Source organism: Emys orbicularis, chromosome 3 (assembly GCF_028017835.1).
Source record: "Emys orbicularis isolate rEmyOrb1 chromosome 3, rEmyOrb1.hap1, whole genome shotgun sequence".
In the NCBI taxonomy this organism is placed as follows: Eukaryota; Metazoa; Chordata; order Testudines; family Emydidae; genus Emys; species Emys orbicularis.
In genome coordinates, this window is record NC_088685.1 from 144055838 (window position 1) to 144080184 (window position 24347).

The window sequence follows — 24347 nt, forward strand, 5'->3', positions numbered from 1 at the left end:
ATGCCTAAACTTTTGGATTAATATAGAATGCCATAAATCTGCTATGGCCAAGTCTTTTGAGGAAGAAGATGAAGTATACACTGAAACTGGATGTTTTTGATTGCCACAGCATACCTAGATCAAGTGCTGCCTCCTGAAAAAGGGACTTAATGAAAGAAGACATCTGATTCATTGCTTTTCTGCTTCTGAGAAGGGGAAAATAAAAAGTCAGGGTGTGTGTGTAGGGGAGGAAGTAATTACATTTCCCTTACTTACATTTCTGTCGGTAGCTTCAGTCAGACAAGTTATTTTTCACTTCCCTACCAAGGAAAAAACCTCATCCCTAGCATGAGGTGCTGCTACCAGGTTCTGCAATAGTGATTGATGCATTTTAATGCTATGTGAAGTGATCTCTGCATATGAACAGTCTGTAAAGGTAGAAATCAATAAATTTGTTGCTTCTTCACATGGTCTGTATGAGGGAGAAAAGTAAAATCTTAAGGAGAGTTTAAGAGAAATATTAGAGGGGAAATAGGGAAGGGGTCTGGTCTTGTCCCCATTGGAGTCAATGTAAGTGGGATCAGACCATAAGAGTTCAAATTAATACAGAACATTTTAAAGGCTTATAGATTTACTCTGGTTGTCCAACTTTGACAAATTGTTTATGGGTGGAGGTGAAAAATTGAATCCTTTTGATGTTCTTCGAAGACTAGTTACTTTGGAGCTAGTATTTTATAGAAGATAAAATACTAGGGGGGAGGGATAGCTCTTGGGGGGAGGGATAGCTCAGTGGTTTGAGCATTGGCCTGCTAAACCCAGGGTTGTGAGTTCAATCCTTGAGGGGGCCACTTAGGGATCTGGGGCAAAATCAGTACTTGGTCCTGCTAGTGAAGGCAGGGGGCTGGACTCAATGACCTTTCAAGGTCCCTTCCAGTTCTAGGAGATTAGCTATCTTAATAAATAATGGAGATATCCTATATGTTTTAGATTGGGGTAAATCTGAGGTTTGGGATTGGAGTTTGCTAACAAACGTAATGAACAAAAGCTGCTACTTTAGAGTACATTACATAACCTCTGGATTTGCTATTGTGACTTTTTTCCCACCGATCAACCTGAGCAACAGCTTTCATTTATTGTTAGTGAGATATTTATATTGGGCTCTACTCTGACTAGAGCCCCCTGAGAGTGGAAGGAGACAGCATCATGTGAGCAATGGCTCCTAGAGGTACTACAGTTCAGATTTTCAAAAGCACTCAGTGGTGACCTGACTCTGCTCCCATTAAAATCAATGGGATTTTCTCCATGACTTCAGGGGGATCAGAGTTAGGCCACTGCTGCATGAGTGCCTTTGAAAATCCCACCCTACATCTGCTCAGGGATTTGGTCTCATCCTCAGCTGGTGCGGATCAGCGTGGCTGCACAGAAATCAGTGGAGCTTTGCTGATTAATGCAGTTGAAGATTTGGTTCATTGTTTTGGGTAGTGCACTTTTGAGGAGGCATTTGCCATGACTGCACTATGGGGGTAGCCGGCCTTCCCTTTGAAATGCTTTCTATGTGCAAAGCAGCCACGTAATTTTGCTTAGAATGATCTTTGAGTAAAACAAAGAAAGCGGAACATGAAAGAACAAAAATAAAGTGTCTACAGAGAGTACTAGGGAGGACTTCTCTCCATTTAAAGGTGCAGTACACAGAACAAATCATAACAATACCAGCTATTTACACCACCATGGGAACTGCTTTGCACCTGAGGGCTGGTGCACAGGGGAGCAAGACTATGGACATGCCTCCACTCTACACCAACATGCCCGTCCTGGCCTAAGTATCAGAGGGGTAGCAGTGTTAGTCTGGATCTGTAAAAAGCAACAGAGTCCTGTGGCACCTTATAGACTAACGGACATACTGAAGCATAAGCTTTTGTGGGTGAATACTCACTTCGTCAGACTCTTTGTTGCTTCCTGGCCTAGTTACTGCAGCCAGCAGCACTGTTCAACCTGTCCCCTAGAGAGCTCTGAGTTCAAGCAACTAAATTATGGCTGCCTCCTGTGCAGGCTTCCTTTAATGGAGGAAAGGGACTTGTTCGTTCTTCCCTGTCTAGTGCTGCTTTGCAGAATACCGATAATTTGGTTCATAGTGTGCATTATGATCTATATTGTGGGCCTGATTCACTAGCACTTTAGGGCCACTTTGCCCTGCTTCTGCAGTGCAGAGCTACTCTAAAGCTCGCTTAACTGGCCACTGGAAGATTCCCTTTTGCTTCGGGGGATCCTCTAGTGATGTAAAGCCAGTACAGGAGCTCACACCAGCCTCCTGGCCACCACCAACACAGGAAGAGTTAGTAGAGGAAAAGGGCCAGGGTGTCCCCTATGATCAGTTGATCCTTGGCCATGTTTCACAGCTGGTGCAGATCAGAGCTGCCCTCAGGCTACTCTAGTATAAACTATATGACCAGGCCTGGGCCCAGACTGCCCCACGATAGGTTGGAGCAAAGCTTGCTTAAAGCCCATTAGCTCCTTTCCCCCCATATCTCTGGACTTCTGCTGACTACTTTCTCCTTGGCTGAATCAGAATCCGAGCCTATTGTATTTTGGGGGGGGCGGGGAAGGGAAGAGGAGGAGAATGTGGAAGAATAATCCCTTTTCTTAATTATTGTAAATTCTATCCTTGTGATAAAAACAATAACTATATTTTTAAAAAAAGGAATAGCTTCCATTTTGCTTTCCGTTTTGCAGCAAATCTTTGAAGGTTTATTTTTGTCTTAGTATCTTTTGTAAATTGATCTTCTGTAATATGAGGAAATATAAGAATAAATCTGATGTCAATGTGTTTATTTTTTTTTAACAAAGTGCTAATTTGAACTTCAGCAAAAAGGTCAACAGTCTATAGAACAGAGAGACTTTGGGAAGATGGCACCTCCATGGTGTTTCGTGTATTAGGTGAGCAAGATATTCCTAATGCCCAGCTTCTGCTGAGATCATTGCTGCTAAGAATAAATGTGAAAGCTGGAAAGGGGAGGGGAGAAAATTCACAAAGGCTCAACTCTTCCCTGGGAGATGATGTGAAATGTCAGTGGGGCAAGTATCCTCTTCTTTCTCCATTCACTGAAGCTGCAGATCAGTGGTGCTAGAACTAGGGATGTTGCCACACCCCACGGCTTTGAAGTAGTAATAACCAAATAATGGTTTCCATGGTTTCCATCAGAAGCAACCTCACTATAAAAATTGTTCCAGTACCCCTGCTCTAGATATTAGTAAATTCACAAAATGTTACAGCAGTAATACCAAAAAAGTGGTGGAGTTTTGTTAACGTGCCAAGAAGTTCTCGGTGGATAGTAATAAATGTGAGTAGCTTAAATTATAGCACTAACAGAGTATGGTTAACTGAAGGACCAAAAGCATTTAAAAGGGAAATTTTCCCAGTAACACCATCCTTCCAGTCCCTATGGTAAGCACTAGTGTCACCAATGCTGACTCTTTAAACACGAATAAATCAAAAAGATCCCAGTGTTACTGGGCTCACTCTTGGCAAAGCCTTGAACATTTTAAAAGTAGCCTGGGTAATGCGGGTAAAATATATGTAGAATAAGTTAAGAATCTAATAAAAAAAGCCTTATAAGATTGAGCCACAGTTGTATAATTAAAGTTACTAATAACAAGTTGTAGGGGGAAAAAATTCTTGCACTTAATGAAAAAATGTGGTAAGAAATCAAGCTACACAGTAAAATTATTTCCAATCTTCAAGTCTTAAGTACGAGTAATATTGGAACTCCATTTGTTCAAACAAACAGGTCAAGAATGTGTAAGGCGGGGCAACATTCATGCCAACAACGTGGTCCATTGGCATGTGGAAATCAGATCATTGTATGGCTAGTACATGCATACAGTTCCCATTAATCTGCACGTGCAAATGGCCATTACTGTAGGAGCTAGTTTGTGTTTTTGCAAGTGCAATTGTTTGTCCCCTGTTTGGCCAACAAAACATGTAAGGGCAATATTATCCTGTGTTACAAAAATGTTATTGATGGTTATTGTATGGCATCAAGTATCAGAGGGGTAGCCGTGTTAATCTGAATCTGTAAAAGCAAAAGAGGGTCCTGTGGCACCTTTAAGACTAACAGACTTTAGTCTTAAAGGTGCCACAGGACACTCTATTGTATGGCATGTCTCCCTTACTTCCCCGGAACCCAGGCTGGTGGGCTGGTGACTTTCTTCCCCATCTTCTTATGTTTTGATAAGTTGCCTATTTGCCTTCAATCTTATTGTAGCAAAACCAGAAAACTCTTCATGACCCTTCACCTTCAGTTGTGTGGGTGACACATACCCCACGTGGAAAGTGATTGCCCATATTAGGCCAAATTCATGTGTGCTTGGGCAGGGCAGTATAAATTACACCTCGCAGTTCCCACAGGGCCTCCTGTGCCTAGGAGGGGATTCACCCTGAGGCACATTAGGTACAGTAGTGTTATGCTGCCCTCCCTTGAGGTTCCTGTTGGGGAAGAGAGGGGCACAGCTGCAGTTGGCAGTTGGGGAACCATAGACCTTCCAGTGATGAAGGCTGCTGAGGGGCAGTGCTGAACTAGGACTTTCTGGCCAAGCCTCCTTTCTGCACAGTGCCACCTCCAGGCTAGTTTATTGGGCAGCACTGGTCTCCATGGGGCGGTGAAAGAAGACATTGTAGTCTTTCTGTTTCTGCCATCTCCCACCGGTAGATTTCCATCCCGGAGCCCTCTCTGCCATAGCTTAAGCCTTAGACCATCATAAACCCTGGCAGAATCTAGGCCATTAGATGTTCATAGGTATACAGTATGGGGTTTGTTTTGTTTTGTTCGTTTTTCTTATTTTGGAGGGCCAGGGGGATTTAAACCTAAGAAACACAATCAGAGCTGACTTTATTTTGGGGCATGTGACCATCACTGCCCTGTGCTTTGTTACAGCAGTGTCCTGCCAGAGCAGTTCCATTAACTCAGGGACTTTAGCTTGTTTGTGTGGAGGGAGGTAGCGCCTGGTCTAAAACTCATTGACTTGAGTGGGATTGGATCAAGCCTCTAGTGCTTATTTAGCTCTTTCTGAACTGTGTGACACCCTTCCCTTTGTTGATCATTGTCTGAGCCCTTGTCCAGTTCCATCAGCAGAAATAAATTGAAATCAGACTAACAATTCTAAGAGGTCTTATTCCACCAATGGGGCCTTTATGCTCTAGAAATACTGAGGTCCAGTTTTAAATGTGCTACATTGATCAGCCTGTCCCTGTTTATTTTCAGTGGAGAACAAAGAAGCCAGCTGGAAAAAATAATCCTAAATGAGGCAATAGCACTGTGCGTTTGAGCCAGAGGGATTTGAGATGTGCAGGGAAGTGTAAATAGAGAATAATCTTTAACACAAACACGTGTGACCCAGGCTCTGGGAATGGATCTGTAGGCAAGATGATGTACTAGCTGTTTTGTCTGTTTTACAAAATAATCTGGATTTCTTTACTATGTTTCTGGACTCCTATTTATTTATTTGTAGACATTCCGCTAAAAAGAAGCAGATTAGGGGAAGTACAAGTAATGCAGGCGCACATGCACTCCCTCCCCCTATGCTCTTCTTTACAGGTGGCGATAACATTTAAAAGACTCTTCGACATATAGGCTGGATTTAGATGGCATCAGCTTTGATACTTGAAAGCGAATGCAAATGTCAGTTAGTCCATCAACAGATGCATAACGAGAAGTGATATTTCAGGTTGGATGAGTTCTACAGCAGGGATGCCTGTATTGTATATGATCAGTAATCAACGGATTACTGGAATTTTTATAAAATGCTTCATGAAGCCATTGGATATTTTTTTGTTGACCACAAAATCCATTTTCATTTCAGGAGGGATGTTTTAACTTTTTCCTAAAAGGAGTGTTGTGTGGCAAGTTTGATTTCAGTGCCTATAGAATGGAGTCAGTGGAGGAGAACCTGGAGCCACTTGAGTTTAAAGAGAGTTGCTGTTTCAGAATGCTAGATTAATTGCAAGAGGTGCCCTTGGAGAAGCGAAGAGTGGGTAGCTCCAATCAGTGGATTTTGAGTGTGTTGCAGCAGTGCCCAAGGCTAGCTTGAGAACTAAGAGCCCCTTCCTTTCAGATGACATTCGTATTTCCCTATTGATTAGTCTGTGACTGGGGTACACAGGGAACACGGCATTAGTCTGAAGTAATGATCAGTGACTTTAAAGTTTACCCTTTTCAAAGGGTTGGAAGCCTGTTCCCCTCCCCATTGATTAGAGGGCTTTTCAGCTGACACTGTAACCCAAGTACGAGTGTATTTTGATTTGCGGGTTGGGTAATGTTACCAGGCTAGACTGGATGCTTTTCTTTTCTTTTTTTGGGTGGGTCACTAGGGGTGTACTTGGGAAAAGATTTGTAATCTTATCCCTCGTCAGGCCACACAAGTCAAGAGGCTGATCCCCTCTTGGGCTTGTCAGCAGTGAGTTTATTCAGGACAGAAGGTGAGCTGCGGAGGGGCTAAGGGGAGGTAATGTTTTCAGCCCACACTGGTAGATCAGTGACATACGGCCAGCAACACCGTGCTGATCGGTAGCGAGCGCTCATTACATGGCTCTTCCTTATGCTCCGTATCAAAGACTTGCTGGCCTGTTGTGTGGGGGGGTGGAGGGGGGGGGGAAGAGAGAGCTTGGGGGATGGGAAGCAACTGGCCTTGCTCAGCTCTGAATGCTCTCTCATTGAGTCCCTGCCGAGAAGACTTTTCAGCTGAGACCATTCATATCCTGCATTTAGTCACAGGCTGGAGGCCTTGGAGTTTTACGAGGGTCCAGGAGAACGGGATCTTGTGACAACTAGTAGTTAAGCTTCATATACGATGGAATGGAGAAATGTGTAATGAATTGCTGAATTGTTAAAAACCAAAAAGCAATTGAAAGCCCTGCTGTGTTGTAGAACCCTCATAATGTTAGTGGCAAGGAACAGAAGAGGGGGTACAGGTGGCCATAGCAACAGCTGCAGAGGGGAGTGGTGGGGTTCAGTGCTGGCACCAGGTGCCCCACAGACAGCCTTCCCCTCACCCACTGACCTCCAGCCACAGTCTTCCAGCCAGACAACCCCCACCCAGTCCACACCGTCCCACCAAGCTACATCCAGCACTCCAGACACCTGTCAGCAATTCCAGACCCCCTCCAGCACCTGCCTTTAGAGCCATAGGCCAGAAGGGAGCACAAGATCATCTACCCAGTGACCCAAGCACCTTCCAATACCCACCTCTCTACAGACATCTTCCAGCACTTACCCACCCAGCTACCCCAGCAGCCACCATTCCTTGTATCCCTACCATAGCTGCCAAGTTCTGCACAGCCCCGTATCCTGTCCCAACCACTGCTCACTGTTGACCATAAGGCAAAGTTTATGATCCTATGCAAAGGATTTGCAAGGATGCAATTTAGCTCATCATATATCATTTGTAGAATGTCACACACGAAGCTGAACAAAACTTGGCAGGTATGTTCGCCACTGACTTCAGTGAGAGCAGGGCTTGTCTACATACACTAGTTTGTACCACTATAACTATACAGGTATAGTTAAGTGGTACATTTCCCCCCTAGTGTGGATGCACCTATGCTGGTGTTGTAGCTTCTTAGAATAAGGGAAATAGGCAATACCATTATAACTGGATTTACACTAGGGATTGTTACCAGCATGATTTTTCGACAAGTGTAATCTACTCTAATATCACCCTTAATCAGAATATCAGAGGGGTAGCTGTGTTAGTCTGGATCTGTAAAAAGCGACAGAGTCCTGTGGCACCTTATAGACTAACAGACGTATTGGAGCATAAGCTTTCGTGGGTGAATACCCACTTTGTCAGACGCATGTGACGCATGCGTCGTATTCACCCATGAACGCTTACGCTCCAATACGTCTGTTAGTTCATAAGGTGCCACAGGACTCTTTGTCGCTTTAATCAGAATAGTTAAACCAGTAGAAAAACTGTGCAGACATGGCCAAAGCCCTGATCTTGGAAAGAAGCCTGCAAATAACTGTGCTCCTGGGAATATTTTCATTGGAATCAATGGGGCTACTCACGTTCATGATTGTTGGATTGGTGTTGAAACAGAGTATAATCTCTTCATTGCTACTTCAGGGCCCTATCCTGCCAAGCGCTGAGTGCCTTTAACTTATACTGACTTCAGTGAAAGTTGAGGGCAGTCAGTAACTTGCAGGATGGGGCCTAAATTTCTGCATGATGTTCCAACATTTTTTCTTCAGTTTTAGTTTTTATTCATCTTTCATATGTTTATATTACATATTTTAGAGGAGGAGGGGCTTGTGTGGGGTATGGGCATTTCTCTCATCTCCCGACAGGCATCGATCGGCAAGCTGCTAGCTGTTTAGGGAGAGAGGCAGAGCAATGTGTTTCCAGGTTAAAATTTCACTCCTCAAGAAAGCCCCTTTGATATGCCACATCTCATTTTGGGGGGTTCCAGGGATCACAGGCAAATAATTACACATTTAATTTCTTTCAGAGTAGCAGCCGTGTTAGTCTGTATCCGCAAAAATAACAGGAGTACTTGTGGCACCTTAGAGACTAACAAATTTATTAGAGCATAAGCTTTCGTGGGCTACAACCCACTTCTTCGGATGCATTTAATTTCTTGTGTACACATAAATAAAGAAAAAATAACTCTCATTAGGCAATTTAATAATTAGATCATTAACAAACCCTTAATATAATTATGTTAATGGAACCCGCTCTAAATACAAACTGCATCATCTAATACCACATAAAAGATTAAAAGCTTTCATATGCAAGTGTAATCTCCTCCGAGATAATTTAAAAATGTTAAAATAAAATTTCATTGTTGCACAGGGATTTTCTTGCTCAATTCCCCTTAATGATAACAATGATGATAATAATAATGCATAATATAGTCATAGGATTTGAGTAGCAAAATGCAAGTGTAACACACAACATGCTAAGATTTAACAGCAGCAGTTTGGGATGGGTTCATTATTCAGGAGTGGCAAAGCCAGGTGTGAGTTAAGCAGGACATTTCAAACAGGTGTCATAAATACCTATGTCATATCACACCATCGTGTATTTTACTTACGCTGTGTTTTAGGCTATCAGCTCTTTGGGGAAGAGACTGTGCAGTGCCTAGTACAATGGATCCTTAATTTGGTTGCCTTTTAGGCACTACAACAATATGTGGTGTTAGTGATATTACTGTATTTTGATATACTGAACTGAATCACATCTGGTTTAGTAACAGTAGCTGCATTACAAGCCTTATCCTTGTGTAAAACGGCTTCTGTTTAGATACACCAGTGTATCTGGGTTACTTAAAGGAGATCATAGATGGTTCCCTAATGTCTCAGTCCCAATTTCACATCTTGTTCCTGCAGCTATATAATTGTGTAGGACTTGGGAGCAGGCTATGCGCTCTTCATGTCTGCAGCTGTGGGATGTTACATATATTTTAAATGAGTGTTTGTTTACATGGAAAAAGTAATGTTAGTACAGTGTTAAGGAGACTACATGGAAATCAAATGGCTTTAATGAGATGGATAGTGCTGCTGTTTACACCCCTCCCCTTTTTAATGATTTCCTGCCCTGGGGTATTAAGGGGTTTATATAGTTAGTACAATAGCTTCCGTCATTGCCTGGAGCCCCAACTGCTCTAATCTCTACAGGTTGCTTTATGCTTTCGGTTTTGTCCTCCTGTGTGTTCACTAACCCCCCAACTTTGGAATTGTCCACTAATTTGATCCTGGGTGAATTCACATCAAAGAAATACCTGACATAGAAGGCATGAAGCAGCTGCACAGGATGCGGAGAAGTGCTTGTTTTTTTGAGTTTGGTTGGGTTAAAAAGCTGTTGGAAATCCTAAAACAGTCCTGGTTGGGCTACAATTGCTTGCAGACTGACTGACAGCTGTTTTGCCAGTGATGAAAGCAGCCATGTAGGCCACCTGGACCGCGCCACAGACCACAGTTTGAGAACTACAATGATATACAGAGGCAATCCCAATTCCATACTAAATTATTTTTTAACAATGCAATCTCTGTGCTGATTATTGTTCACACCAGAAAGGAGACAAATAAGGAGATGTGGTGTGCATTGTGTGCAAGGAGAGAGAGTTATTCCTGTGAAGTATTTACCATCTCCCCACTCCACTGCTCATGGTCAGGAGGGAAGTTTATTCTCCTGGCTGGTCTACACTACAGTGGGGGTGGAGGGTGTTGATCTAAGTTACACAACTTCAGCTACGTGAATAACATAGCTGAAGTCGACATACTTAGAACTACTTACCGCGGTGTCTTCACTGCGGTGTGTCAACGAGAGATGCTCTCCCGTCGATTTCCCTTGCGCTTCTCGTTGAGGTGGAGTACCAGAGTCGATGCTAGAGCGATCGGCGGTCGATTTATCACGTCTATACTAGACACGATAAATCGAACCCCGCTGAATCGATCGCTGCCCATCGATCCAGCCGGTAGTGTACACAAGCCCTCAGTCTACTGGATGAAGGGTATAGAACATCAGTTCAATTTGGGCAAGAAGGGTGGTTTGCTACTGCTACCTGTGGAGTTGCTGTTATGTCTGTCTTCTCTGATGAAATCTCCAATAGAATATCCCTCTCTAAAGCACAGCATAGTGTTCATTAGTTTCTGCCTACTGAAAATAGTTATGGCATTCCCTTCTGATCCGAAACGCAGGTCTGTGTAGGTTCAGAGCTCAGCCTCTTTCTTTGGTTTGGATTTATTAACAAACTTCAGCCCCAGCTTTCTCCCTAGGCGTGGCTGTTCCTAGGGTTCCCTCTTTAGGACTGCTCAGCCTCAGGGTTTGTCTACATGGAGACACTGAAGAAAATTAATCTGAATTAAATAAGTCCAAATTTACATTTAAAAAGTTAGGTTAACCAGTGGGTGTGAAAAATCAGCATCCCTGAGTGACATAGTTAAACTGGCCTAACCCCGGTGTCAACAGCCATAGCCAATGGTAGCTAGGTCGGCAGAAGAATTTTTCCAACTCACAAGGAGGTGCATTAACTACAGTGACAGTAGAACCCCTCCTGTCACGGTAGTGAGGGTCTACACTGAAGGCCTACAGCTGTGCAGTTAGTGAGGACGTAGTCTACCAGTGTGAATTTGAAGTGGATTAGTTAAACCGCATTAAACCCCTGTGTGGACACTCTCAAATCTCACCGCCTTTCACTCCAAGTCCAAAGTGCATTTCTGTGAACTGTCTTCTCTAAGGGCTTGTCTATACAGAGACTTAGTGCATGGTAATCTGGGGTGTAAATGTACAGCACACCAGCTTGTTGTGCCCTAGTTGGTTGAGTGGACCCTGCTGCCATGCACTATAAGTTCCCTAGTGCGTTTTGATCTATTGCTGTAGCATGGCCAGCAAGCTGATCCCCAGTAGATGTATACCACAGCTTGCTGGGCTCTAAGTCTTTGTAAAGACAAGCCCTAACGTAAATACATAGTGTGTATATTTAAGCAATACCAAAAAACCCTACCAAAACAAGACCCTCCACTGCACTCATCTTGGAGAGAGGATGAGAGAACAAATGTGACAGATAATATTCACATTGCTTAAAGCATTACTGGAAGATGCTCAGATACTGCAGCCATGAGCCCGGTATAAATCAGTCTCCTCTCTAATCTGCAGTGCATATGCCAAATTCATCCCCATGGCTTCAGGAAGTGCACTATCTAATCACCTGTGCCTTCAGGAATAGTTGCACTGGAGAGAGGTATTCACCCATCTTCTGGCAGTTCAGCTAGGAGGGAACAGCTTTAGTTTATATGTAGGAGTCCAAAGGCTCTCAATCAGCACATTTCCAGACTGTGCTGGCCACTTCTTCAGTAATAGGCAGATTGCACAATGGTATCCCCATTTCTGCTCACTAGGTTGCACTGGTTTCTGTGGGAGTAGCCCTTGGAATGAATCAGGTCCCATTTGTTTATTGTGTAGTGGGACGTAAGCATGGGAGTATATTCAATAAAGATCTGTAGCACTGAACGTAAGTGTCGTACCAATGCTGTTCTACCCAAACCATCCCCTGACCTTCCCACCTATCAAGCCTGATAGTGACTTGGTGCCAGGAAAGAAAAATGGGAGAGAGGCCTCAGTCTGGGAGCTGATAGAGGCAATTGTAGCAGAGACTAATGAAGGAAGGAGGATATGGTGAATGAGATCAATTCTGAACCTCAAAGTGAGATGAGGAAATTAGCTACACAGTGTGTGTTTCCATAAGAAAAGCCGAGAGAAGAAAGAAAAGGTGTAAATTGGTCTATTCACCCCTTATAGAAGTTGGCGACAGCACAAACCAGTTTGGCTGTATTGCTGTTTTAATTAAAACCCAAAAAACAAAAAGCTACCATTCATTCATAAGCAAACTTCTGATGCAAGTGTTGCTCAGTGTGGGAAGAGAAACATAAGAGCAAAAGCTAGGAATGTACAGGAAAGGTCACTACAGTACATAATATCCTGGATGGGTGAGGAGGAGGCCTAATTGGAAGAGAGAGTAGCTTTTCTGACTCCTGAATTGCCTTAGGGTTTTTCCCAATTAACAACACTTGGTTGTAGATGTACTGGAAGTTGAAGCCAGATTACATACAGACGTTCTCTGCTTCGTAGCTCTCTTGAGAGGCAAGAAAGTTATGATGAAATAAACCGAAATAGTCTCCTGAAGCATCATGAGTGTTTTTTAAAAGACAAGTAACACTGTTGCTTGAACAAAACAACTTGTTACAGAAGGTTCTGGATTTCTAGAAATGTCCCATGAGGCTACTGGAACTATACACATGTGCACGTGCTTATGTTGGGGAGCAGTAGGTAGGAAAGACCAATGTTGTTCTCACCTTCACTCTTAGTAGTTTCATGATCTGTTTGGCTACCATCCTGCAAGCATATGACATAGTCGTTTGGGAAGTCACTGGACTGGACATATGTCTGCACTGCAACTGGAGGTGTAACTTCCAGCAGGGGTAGCTGTGTACACACTCGCTTTGATCAAGCTGATGCACTAAAAGCAGCAATGTAGCCACAGTGGTGTGGGTGGTGACTCAGGTTAGCTGGCTGAGTACAATCCCATTCGAGATCCTAGGTATGTACGTGGGCGGCTAGGCTACGCTGCTATTTATAGTGTGCTAGCTCAGTCAAAGCTAGTGCATATACTTCTACCCAGCCTGGAAATTACACCTATAGCTGCCCTGTAGACATACCCTGGTTATGTCGTCAGTAGTAGCCTGGTGCTGACGCTCATCAGGAAACTGTAGGATCTCTCTCACGAGAAAAGCAAACTAAATTTGAAAGAAAGGAGATACACCAGTGTAACGGTCCTGTGGCATTAATACTTAAACAGCCTCTATCGAGCCACTAATATTGATATTTAATAAATCTTGGAATAATAGGCAAATCCCAGGGGACTAGAAAGAGCTAATGTTCCAGTATTTTAAAAGTGGTGACCCAGGTAACTATGGGCAGTTAGCTTGACATTGATCTGAGTTAAAATCATGGAAAGCCTGACTATGCTAACCGTCATTTAATTCTTTAATACCAATCAACATGTTTTTATGGAAAATAGCTCTTGTCACACAAACTTGATTGTATATTTTTTTGATGTGATTACAAGTTTGGTTGATAAAGTAACTGTTGACCTAATATACTTAGACACCTGTACGGCATTTGATTTTTTTTTTAAATTAGCATCATACAAAATGAATGCAGCACATAGTAAATGGATTAAAATGTGGCTAATTAATAGATCTCAAAAAGCAATTATAAGTGGGAAATCATTGTCCAGGGTTTTGTAGTGGTGTCTCACAACATTTTCATCAATGGTATGAACTAAAACAAAATCATTACTAGTAGAAAGCAACAGAGGGTCCTGTGGCACCTTTAAGACTAACAGATTGTTCTGTTAGTCTTAAAGGTGCCACAGGACCCTCTGTTGCTTTTTACAGATTCAGACTAACACGGCTACCCCTCTGATTACTAGTAAAGTTTTCAGATGATACAAAAACTGGTGGAGTGGTAGTGATAAGGACAGGTGATCTGGATTGCATGATAAACTGCAATCACTTGAACAACATGCATTTTAATACAGCTAAATGCAAGGTCATACCTCTAGGAACCAAGAATGTAGGTTGCGCTTGTAGGATGAGGGACTGTATTTTGGAAAACAGTAATTCAGAGGACTTCTGGGCCACAGTGGATAATCAACTGTTCATGAGCTCGTAGTGTGCTCTGGTGGTTAAGAGGGCAAATGCAGTCCTTGGATGTGTTAGCAGAGAAATATTGAACCGAAGTTGGGAGGTGCTAGTATCACTGTATATAGCATTAGTGAGACTACTACTGGAAAACTGTCTGGTTCTGGTGTCCATGCTGTAAAAAGGCTGTTGACAAATTCCAGCCTCTCAGCAAGGGCTTGTGTCTGGCTGCCAAGTAGCCATGAAAAACCTACCCTCAGGATACCGCACACACTCTGTGACCAGAGTCAGGCTGGGCTACAGAGCTTCGGTCGACTGCAGGGCACAGATGAATGGGCAGGATTTGGACTTGCCCTATTGATTGTACTGTTAGATTTCCCTGCTGGTATTGCCATCTTTTCTTCCCACCCCAATTAAAAATCTGGCTGCTGTCTAGCTAGCAAATAATATGCAAACACCTGTGTGCCAGATGTGTACAGCTGTGAGCCTGTTACTGCTGATCCATTCTCAGAGCCTCAAGCCAGCCCACAAGACAATTATCCTTCCCCCCCTTCTTTTTTTCCTCCTCCCTGTTCTCCTTTTATAACCTATCTTCTGTTTTTTTCTCCTCCTTCCTGCTTTTATTCTGGTGCTGAAAGCTGCTGAAATAGGACTTGGTTAGTGATTTTCAGGTAATAAGTTTGAGTACCCAAAGCAATGGAGCACTTTTTGGGGTGCAAAGTGGGCTTATTTGCTCACAAATCTTTGAAGGATACCCATGAGTAAGCCACAGCTTAGACTATCTGTATTAAAATATGTATGTTGTGCAGATCTTACTAGTATACGTCACTTAGGAAAATGATGCTGGAAACTATTAGGATGTGCAGTGTGTCTTTGTTTAAATTTACATGTTGCAGCACTGGCGGTGTTAGGATTTTAGAGTTTTCTCTGAGAAGAATGAGTTTGAGGCCCCCATATAATTCCCATTTCCAGTTTGTACTTTTGGGGCCTTAGTCTTCCCAACATACAAGAAACTGCCATCGACTTCCTGCAAAGGGAGAATGGAGTCCCCAGTGCAAAGTAGAGGTAGGAGTTCTGTCTGACCAGGGGGAAGGGGAGGGGCGCGGAAGGACAGGAATAGAGTTGGTGGAGAGTCACTGAAGAGGTGGAAGTGGAGAGACCAGAGGAACAGAGAACAAGGGTTGTATTACAGGCCAGGGTCAATGAGCCACCAGCTCTTCAAGGAGGCAGTGTGGAGTCTCAGTGAAAGCAGCATATTGTAAAAGCCCTTTTTTCTCTTTCCCCAAGTCTCCTACTTCTGGCCCCCCTACTGGGATCCCTTACTTTGCTCTCTCCTTCTCCTCAGCCTCTCTTTCCCCTTTATGAAGGAGGCCCAGGGAAGGGCTGGAGGAAGGGAAAATCCTAGTGGAGAAAGGGGGAGTTCCTCAGCTGGGGGAAAGGATAATGGGGATTCCTAAGGGAGGGGGCAGTTCCTTTGTGGGGGATGAGAGAAGAAGGGGGAGAGGGGAGTTTCCTTTGTGCAGAAGACAGGAGAAGGAAGTGGTTTGGTCATTTGTGGGGGGGGGAAGGAGGAAGCATGGGGAGCAGCAGGAAAGGGGAGGACCATTGTGTGTTATACCACCCTCATGCCTGTATAACTTGTTTTTATTTGCCCATGTTCCTCATGACTGGAGGGTGTGGACAGATCCTTCTCCTTCAGAGTGTTCAAATAAACCAGCCCCTGGCTTAGGAAAAACAGCTGATTTGTATACAACAGCACCTTGCTCAGCGTGATGGTGGAATGCTACTAATTTCTAGTCACTAGGTTAAAGTCTTCAGTCCTTATTCGCATAAACCTCCCATTAGGGTGACCAGATGTCCCAATTTATAGGGACAGTCCCAATTTTAGGGTCTTTTTCTTATATAGGCTCCTATTACCCCCCACCCCCGTCCTGATTTTTCACACTTGCTGTCTGGTCACCCTACCTCCCATTGACTTGAGTTTATTTTTGATCCCCTGTTGTTTCAACAGAAGCACTGCCATTTCAGCGGTCGTGAGCTCCTGTTTTTCCAACAGCCAGGCAATGGACTGCTGAAAGCAGCAAGTCTCAGAGACCATTCAGTTTTAGGAGGCCGCGTGTGTTCAGGTTGGGGTGCAGAGTCATTTGGAAACAGGGCGGGGAACTCAAATGACACCTCTATGCCCCCTTGCTTGGGCCAAAACTTTGAAAGGTCTCAATTCTGCCTTCTTCCTGTTCTACTCCTCTCATGGTACTGCTCTGCTACCCACCCCAATAAAGGAGAACTAACGATTTAAAATGCCTTGTTCAACAATTTTAAGTAACACTTAACTTTCAAATGCCTGAACAGCAAATGTAACTTTTCTTGTCTGCATAGTAAACACTGGCATTTTTATCTGTTTGAATAATCAAAGTGGTGCTTTCCGTACCTTCTTGGTTGCAAAGATTTGAACTGCTTCCTGCTGAAGGTCCACAGTCTGGGCCAGCTCATGCTCTATTGAGATGGTTGCAAGGCCAACCAGCTTCTCCTGTGTCATTGTGGAGTGTAGATGTGTTTTTATTAACTTCAGCTTGGAGAAGCTGCATTCTCCACTGGCAATTGTTACAGGAAGTGTTAGAAGTATGCGCAGAGCAACAAAAGCATTTGGAAAGAGGGTGGTCATCTTATTTGTGCACATATATTCCAGAACAGCCTTTAGAATTGATCCTGCTGAAATGTATCTTGAAAGGGCTTTCAGTTCATCACCTAAATCACTCACATCAATATTGCGCATGTCAACACTGTCTCTAGTGCCCTGCATTGCTGGTGTAGGTGGTCTTCAGGTATAGTGAGGAGTTTTAGAATATCATACAACATCCCAAATATACTGCTGTGTTCCTTGAGCTGCATGACACTTTGTGCAATAGTCAGTTGAAGAATCTAGCACCTGGTTAAAGAATTCAACTTTGAATTGTTGTTTGAGATCTCTTATGGGATTATCCCGTGCCATGTAATCAAAGTGTCATCTTCTTCGGTGACTCTTGTATTATTGAATGGGTGGGAAAATAGCTTCAGTGTGAAGTTCCTCTGTCAACTTCTGTGCACTCTTCAGAACATTTTGAAATCCCTCATCTAACCAGTAAGACTGTAGGTATGACTTTTCTTTGTACAGTTGTTCCATTGCTCCAGATATATCAAGGTCAACATCTTGGAGTCTCTTGCTTACAACATTTATTTCAAATAGTATGTCATACCACAACACTAAGCCACACAGAAATTTGAGGTTATGTATGTTTCTGGTGATTCCATTTCCCTCTGCCACTGTTCTCCCACAAACAGTTCCTGTAATAGCATTATCCTCCATAATGGCAACTATGGCATTATCTATCTTCCCAATTTGGTGTTTGATAGGCTTCATTGCCTCCACTCGACTTTCCCATCGTGTGGCACTCAGTGGTTTCAGTGTCAGAGAGGATGTTCCCAGATGTTGCTTCAAAATTTGCCATCGATGAGTTGATGCAGAGAAAAATACATAGATGCTTTGAATTACATTAAAAAATTCAGCAGCCTCACTAGAAGCTGATGCTGCATCATTGACCACCAAGTTCAATGAATGAGAACTGCATGGGACAAAAAAAGCTCGATGGTTTAACTCTTGGATCCGTGTCTGCGCTCCTCTGTTCTTTCCTCTCATGTTGGCACCATTATGGTTGCCCTGACCTCTCATGTCAGCTATCGTAATTCCCGTATCTTCCAGCTTTTTAAGAAGCACATTTGTCACATGAGCTCCTGTAGTATCATCAATGTCAATACATTCTAGAAAATGCTCTCTGACAGTCACCATTGCAGGGGCATTTTCACTAGGTTCTGTTGTTACAAAATGCACCATTAAAGTCATTTGTTCCCTATGGCTGATGTCAGGTGTGCAGTCCAGAATAACAGAATAATATCTTGCTGACTTCAGAACTGCCACGATCTTCTGTTTGACTATTGTTGCCAGTAACTGTATGATCTCATTTTGAATTGTTTTTCCAAAGTAGTGGTATTTGTACATTTCTGGGTGGTGACTCTTCTTAGATGCTCCTGGAGTACAGCATCAAACTCAGCCATCAGCTCCACAATTTTAAGGAAGTTTCCATTGTTTGGCACATACAGCTGATCTGAAGTGCCACGCAGTGCTAGGTTTTGGGTAGCAAGCATTCTCACAATGGCAATGAGCCTTTTCAGAACATTTTGCCAGTAAAGAGACTCTGATGCAATCTTCTCTTGATGCTGATCATCTATGGTGGCCTTTAACCATAGTCTCATCTCAAGCTCTTTCCACCTATGGAATGCTCTCTGGTGATTTGCTGCCTTCTCATGGCATGCCAGATTTCTAGCCAGATTTTTCCAGTCCTTTGTTCCTGTAGAACCCAAGGTGGCTGGAACATTAGACTGGAAGAGTGCAACAAAAACAGTATGCAGCATTCTGGGTTTTTGAGTACATAAGCCATAGCCTCTCCACTTTGTCACCATTGGGGATTTCACGCCAGTAATGTGTTGGATGGAAACGTCTATTTTCATTGTCTTTGGGGAACATGAAGTTTTTCACTTGCTGTGGCCCATGCAGTACAAGGAAGTCCCTCAGGCTACTGCTCAAATGGGTCCACAGTCCTGGATCATCTAGACCAGGGGTAGGCAACCTATGGCACGTGTGCCAAAGGCGGCAAGCGAGCTGATTTTCATTGGCACTAACACTGCCTGGGTCCTAGCCACTGGTTCAGGGGGCTCTGCATTTTAATTTAATTTTAAATGAAGTTTCTTAAACATTTTAAAAACCTTATTTACTTTACATACAACAATAGTTCAGTTATATATTATAGACTTATAGAAAGAGACCTTCTAAAAACATTAAAATGTATTACTGGCACACGAAACCTTAAATTAGAGTGAATAAATGAAGACTCGGCACGCCACTTCTGAAAGGTTGCTGACCCCTGATCTAGACTTAAGGAACTAAATTCAGCAGCAGCTGTTTCTTGTGCCTCCACCACACTCTTCTCTGATCTACACTTTTCTTCAGGAATGTGCATGGTTACATCCATTTGAGATGGGGATATGGATGCTGCAGTAGCTGCCAGGTCACCTGCACTCTGACTATCTGGAAGATCAGGCATCTCCTCACCACTCACATCCTCACTAGGGCCGGAAGGCTCACCGTGAACATTTGTCTATGTATCTCAGGAGAGCTCCTTCCTGCTTAGATAGAACAGCTTCCTTTGCTTTCTTTCTTTTTCTGAATGCTGCCCCAGAGGGGCGTTTTCTTCTTTCATTCATGACTGCTGTTCTGTGCCAGCTATAGTGGCTCTCAACACTCAATTGAAGGGGACAAATAAGCAGGCTGGTAGCAGGGCCTGAGTGAGGGAAGATATCAGCGTCTTAAGGGCCTAGCTGGCTCCTACTACTTCAGTTGACTGCCTGTTCTCCTCGAGTGGGTTCAGGGAAGCAGCAGGAAACAGGAACCTCGCTCAGAAGCTGGTGTTAATCAGTCCAGGCTCCCTGGGGGTGCTAGAGAGGTACATAAGAGGCTCCTCCTCCTCTCTCTCCCTGCAGCTCCTGCTGCTTTCTGTTATTCCCTCTCGCCTTTTCTCCCATCTGCCTGTTATGTCTCTTGTGCCCTCCTTCCTCCAGCACAGCATTCCACCATCTCTGTGCATCTAGAGCAGAGAAAATACATATACACCAGCAGCAGACACAATTTTCTATACTCTGGATCCTAGTGGCGCCCCCCCATAGTCTGGCACCTGAGGCTGCTGCCTCAGTTCGCCTCCTGGTAAGGCCAGCCCTGTATCCCAGGTGTGTCGGGAATGTGAATTTGTAAGTACTTTTTAGTCGAAGGAAAAATACACTGCATTTACCTTCACACAAGAAAAGAGAGCAGAGGAGTTTACTTCTTAAGCAGAAACTAGCCACTTGGCTAGTGGGACAGTGCTTGGAGTGTATTTATACAATGGTGAAAACCATGTGTTTTTTTTAATCAGGGAAAGGGCCTCCCTTCCTGCCAATGTTTCTTAATTAGTTCTCTTACCCCCTGCTGGGAGGAGAGAGTCTGGAAACCACACTTCTTCCTGGACAGAGTTGTGTATCCCTTGATCTTTGTTCTCCTTCCCCTCATCCATCACCTTGTATGATTGATCACATATCAGCAGCCATTGCTGCTTGTACCTTTTTAAAAATAGAAGCTCTATGTAGAACTTTGTGAGTGACTCCAAGCAGGAGATGGCCCCCACCATCCAGCTGCCTCACTGACTCTTAATTCCTCTTCACCACTCTTTCTGACAGGCTAATAGCATCTTCTATAAATTAGTGTCAAAGAATACAACTGGATAAAAGAGACACTAGGTCCATTGGAGAATGGAGTCTTCTTCAGTAGAGTAGATTAAAACCATAATTGGGTGAACTTAAGGAATAACTACAGAAATATTACAATTAGGGACAGCGTTTCAAAGTTAGATGTGCACAGTCACGCACATACTTTTCATGTGTGGCAAAAATCTGGTACGCATAGCAGGTATTTCCACATACCTATGGTCTAATAGGTACCTAATTGGGCATGTGCATATGCAAATATCTGATTTGTGCCTATCATTCTCTCCTTATTTGCATGACCCACACCCCTGTAGCATCTGAGCTCCAAGCAAATATAGGTGTGCAACTGGGCATACTTAATGTTGAAATCTATCCTTTAAGTTCCCTTTTATAAGATCAGGGAGATGTGCACCAAGCCCGTTGGGAGGAAGCAGGGATTTTTTTCTGGCTTTGAGCTGCCATTTTAGTGATGAGATTGAAGTTCCGCCCACAGTGGTGTAGCTAGCTTGTGTAAGTACTATAGTTTGTCCCAAACAGTGTGTTATGGGGTGCTTTTTAGAGGTAAGTAGCATGCTTTGCTAATGGGGAATGACCACAGCTGTCTCCCTTTCTTTCTGTGATGAGATAGCTACAGTGATGTCAGCTAGAAAACAGGAATGTTCTCACGTGGAGTGAGTCCAGGAGTCAAAGCTTCAGGTATTGCTCAACTGCTCAGAATGGGGGGGTGGGGGGGAAGTCCCTTAAGTGAGAGTCTGAAACATAAAAGGAAAGTACTTTCCCTGATCCTCAACATTCAAAGCGAACAGGAAAGTCTTCCTGCAACCAGGGCAGACATACACCCACATTGTACTGTGTGAGTATTAATATTGCCAGTGCAGTGTGTTCAAGTAAAGCCACAACAGGTGTGTGCCCTACCGAGGAGATCATAGGGATGCAGGTGCACATAAATATAAAGTACTGAGCGTGTGGATGATGGGTTAGCACAGTGAACGCAGACATATTAGTATCCCTTCAGTACTTAGCGGTGTTGGTCAGGGACCAGGGCGCCGTTGTGCTAGATGCTGTACAAAAAAGCTTATAATTCACTGGCCAGGGATTTCAAATCCTGGCCAGGGTTCAAATCCTGGCTCTGCAATCTCTTTGGACAAATTTTAATCTCTCTGTGCCTCAATTTTTCATGTGTAAAATGAGGATAATAATCCTTACTTTACCCCACTCTGTTTTGTCTTGTCCATTTGGATGATGGGTTGTGGGCTCAGTTGGGGCCTCAAGGCATCAATATAATACAAATAATAGGTATTGTGTAACATAAACAGGATGGGACAAAGGAGGGGAAGGTAACAGTAATCAGAGCATGTTTTCCATAAGCTGACCGTGTGCACAGTTTAGATCACCGCTTGCCTAGATGTTATCAGTTTACTCACTTGAATTGCAGTTTTCATTGTGACCGATCTCCTGACGCCTTCAGACTCCTTAAGCTTCTTTGCCTGTTTAGTGTCAACTAGGTCCCCACACTACAATGCTGTTTATACTGGGGATGGGTGAACCAGTTTTGCTGCAATAAAAGCCATCCTGAACCTTTGCCCTGAACTCAAACAAAGTCCTTTTTGTGATTCAAAAAAAGGAAAGGTGAATCTTTTGTGATATTTCAGTTTTGGAGCTCTGAACTCTTGTGTTCCAGACAGGACTCGGAACAAGTGCCAAACTCCCCGGTATTTCTAGCCCTACCTGAAAGCTCTCAAGCAAACCTGTTGTCATGAGATTTAGTGCTGTTTTGCAGACCCCAACAGTTCTGATGATATGGATAGCCTTTCGGGCTCCTGGCACTTCTTGCAGTGAACATGAACTTCTTTTGAGGTTCATCCATCCCTAGTTAATACACTGGCAAGGACCAGTTACTTGCTGCTTATTAAAATAACCAGCATTCCCCCATGGAACTCCTGCAGATTACTTGCTGATAGAATGCTGAAGCCACAGTTGTCATGCAGCTGTTTCTCTGCAATCTTAAGTGTTTGCATGGGTGTCTCACTGAGAATGGAGATTTAAAGTCCTCCATGTCAAAGGCAGTAAAGGGTCCATCGGCCCAGTCAGACTTTCCTTTCCTGGCCCAACATTGCAACAGATCTGCCAATGCAGAAGAACAAAAATTAGTCAAGACTAATATTTTTAAGCCAGCATCCACTTAGAGGTCACGTTATGAGAACAGACTTTAGTCCACCCAAATCTGATTAATGTTTGGGGTATTAGTTTGCCTAGTGACACATTTTTCTAGCACCTGTACGTCTTTTGTTTTTGTGATATTATGTTTTTTTATATTTCGCGTCCTGAAACCAATGCAGAGCTATCCAATGGACTCTTGTCAGAATGGCAAGACCATACATAAGGATCAAAAATCCAAAGTTGAGCCCGTCTTCCTAGTTTCTCCTCAGGAAGAGGAAAGATCTTCCTTTCTCACTCTGTTTATTATATCAGAATGATCTGATGTTTGTTTTTACACTGAGATGAAGCTGAAGTCATTGACACTCAGTATCTCTTAAAGCCACTGTGCTACTTGAATACTATTTATATCTTTCTGACACTTGCTTACTTTAGAAATGACCTTACAGTATTTCCTTGGAATACTTATTATAGTGTCCGGGAATTTCCAGGCTGTACTGCTGCTGGATCTGAGCACTGTATGTAATTACTCTGGGTTCCAGCCCAATTGCCTAAGGGGTGGTTAACTTTCAAAGAACAATAACCAGCTCTGTGGCACTAGCTAGAGGAAGGTAGAACTGTCAGGGTGTTTCCCTGATGCATATCAAGCAAATTAGAAATAAGACCAAGATCTTAATCTTGCTACATAGAGAGCTTTTCTCAAGCACTGTGGTGAAAGTACAGTTTCCCTTTCTGCATTACCTGGATGTAAATGAAGAGGGTGAAAACCTCCTATATTGCTGTTGAAATGGATAAGCTAGTTTACTTGCTCTGCAGCCATAGCTATGGTGGGCATTCTGTGGGATGGAAAATAAAATTTGACAACTGTGCTTCCCCATTTTTTCCTGATTCTTCACGGCAGTGTGACGAGTGGGGAGCTGCTGTACAACACAGTTCTTGTCTTCTGACACACTTTGATGCTCTGACCCCCTTGTGCACTGAATAGAAGTGACCAGCCTGAGGCTTGATCAGATCTCAGCCCCCTGTTGTTTCCCCATCAGTTTATATGACTCTCTTGGGCTTTTGCTGCTAGAACTGCTCTTTTTGCTGCTGTGCATAAAAAGGCACCATGATTTATGAATCAATTAATCACTGCATGCTGAGGAGCTCTTCACGGTAGTTAAACAGAGAAAATAAAATGCTTGAGTATATAATAAAGACAGATTGTAATTAATATGACCCTCCCACTTATGAACCCTTCCCTCCATGCCTTATACTCTCCACTCCTCCTTTCCCACTATGTGCATACTAGCCTGCCTTGGTTTGCATCCCTTGAGTTTTGTTTAAAAAAAAATTGTGAAACTGTTTTCCTGGTTTTCACCCAGCTCTTTTAGCTGTCAAAGACCAAATACTGACCTCTAGATAGACTGTGAACCTTATCAGCCGTTTGACTTCAGTGGAGTTAGGCTCTATGTCACCTGTGTAACTGAGAGCAGATTTCATTCAAGCCAGCATTGGGGTAGAGCAGGTTAATTCATTCTCTCTGCCATGCACTGAGGTTTGCGATGAAATAAAGAATATTTAAATACATTTGCCATTTCTCTGTATTTGAAGTAAAAGAGAAGGTTCCTCCTGAACACATCCTAGTTTCTAATTTTCGTTTAACTCTTCTGCTGGCATATGTTCACTGTATCAAATGGCCTTTGTTTG

The 24347-nt window shown here is 43.4% G+C and overlaps 1 protein-coding gene across 1 annotated transcript in view; it reads left to right on the forward strand.

Moving 5' to 3' along the window:
• The window catches only part of KIF26B (kinesin family member 26B), a 424817-nt gene that overhangs the window by 119078 nt on the left and 281392 nt on the right, over positions 1 to 24347 (forward strand). The gene's annotated exons all lie outside the window — the stretch shown is intronic.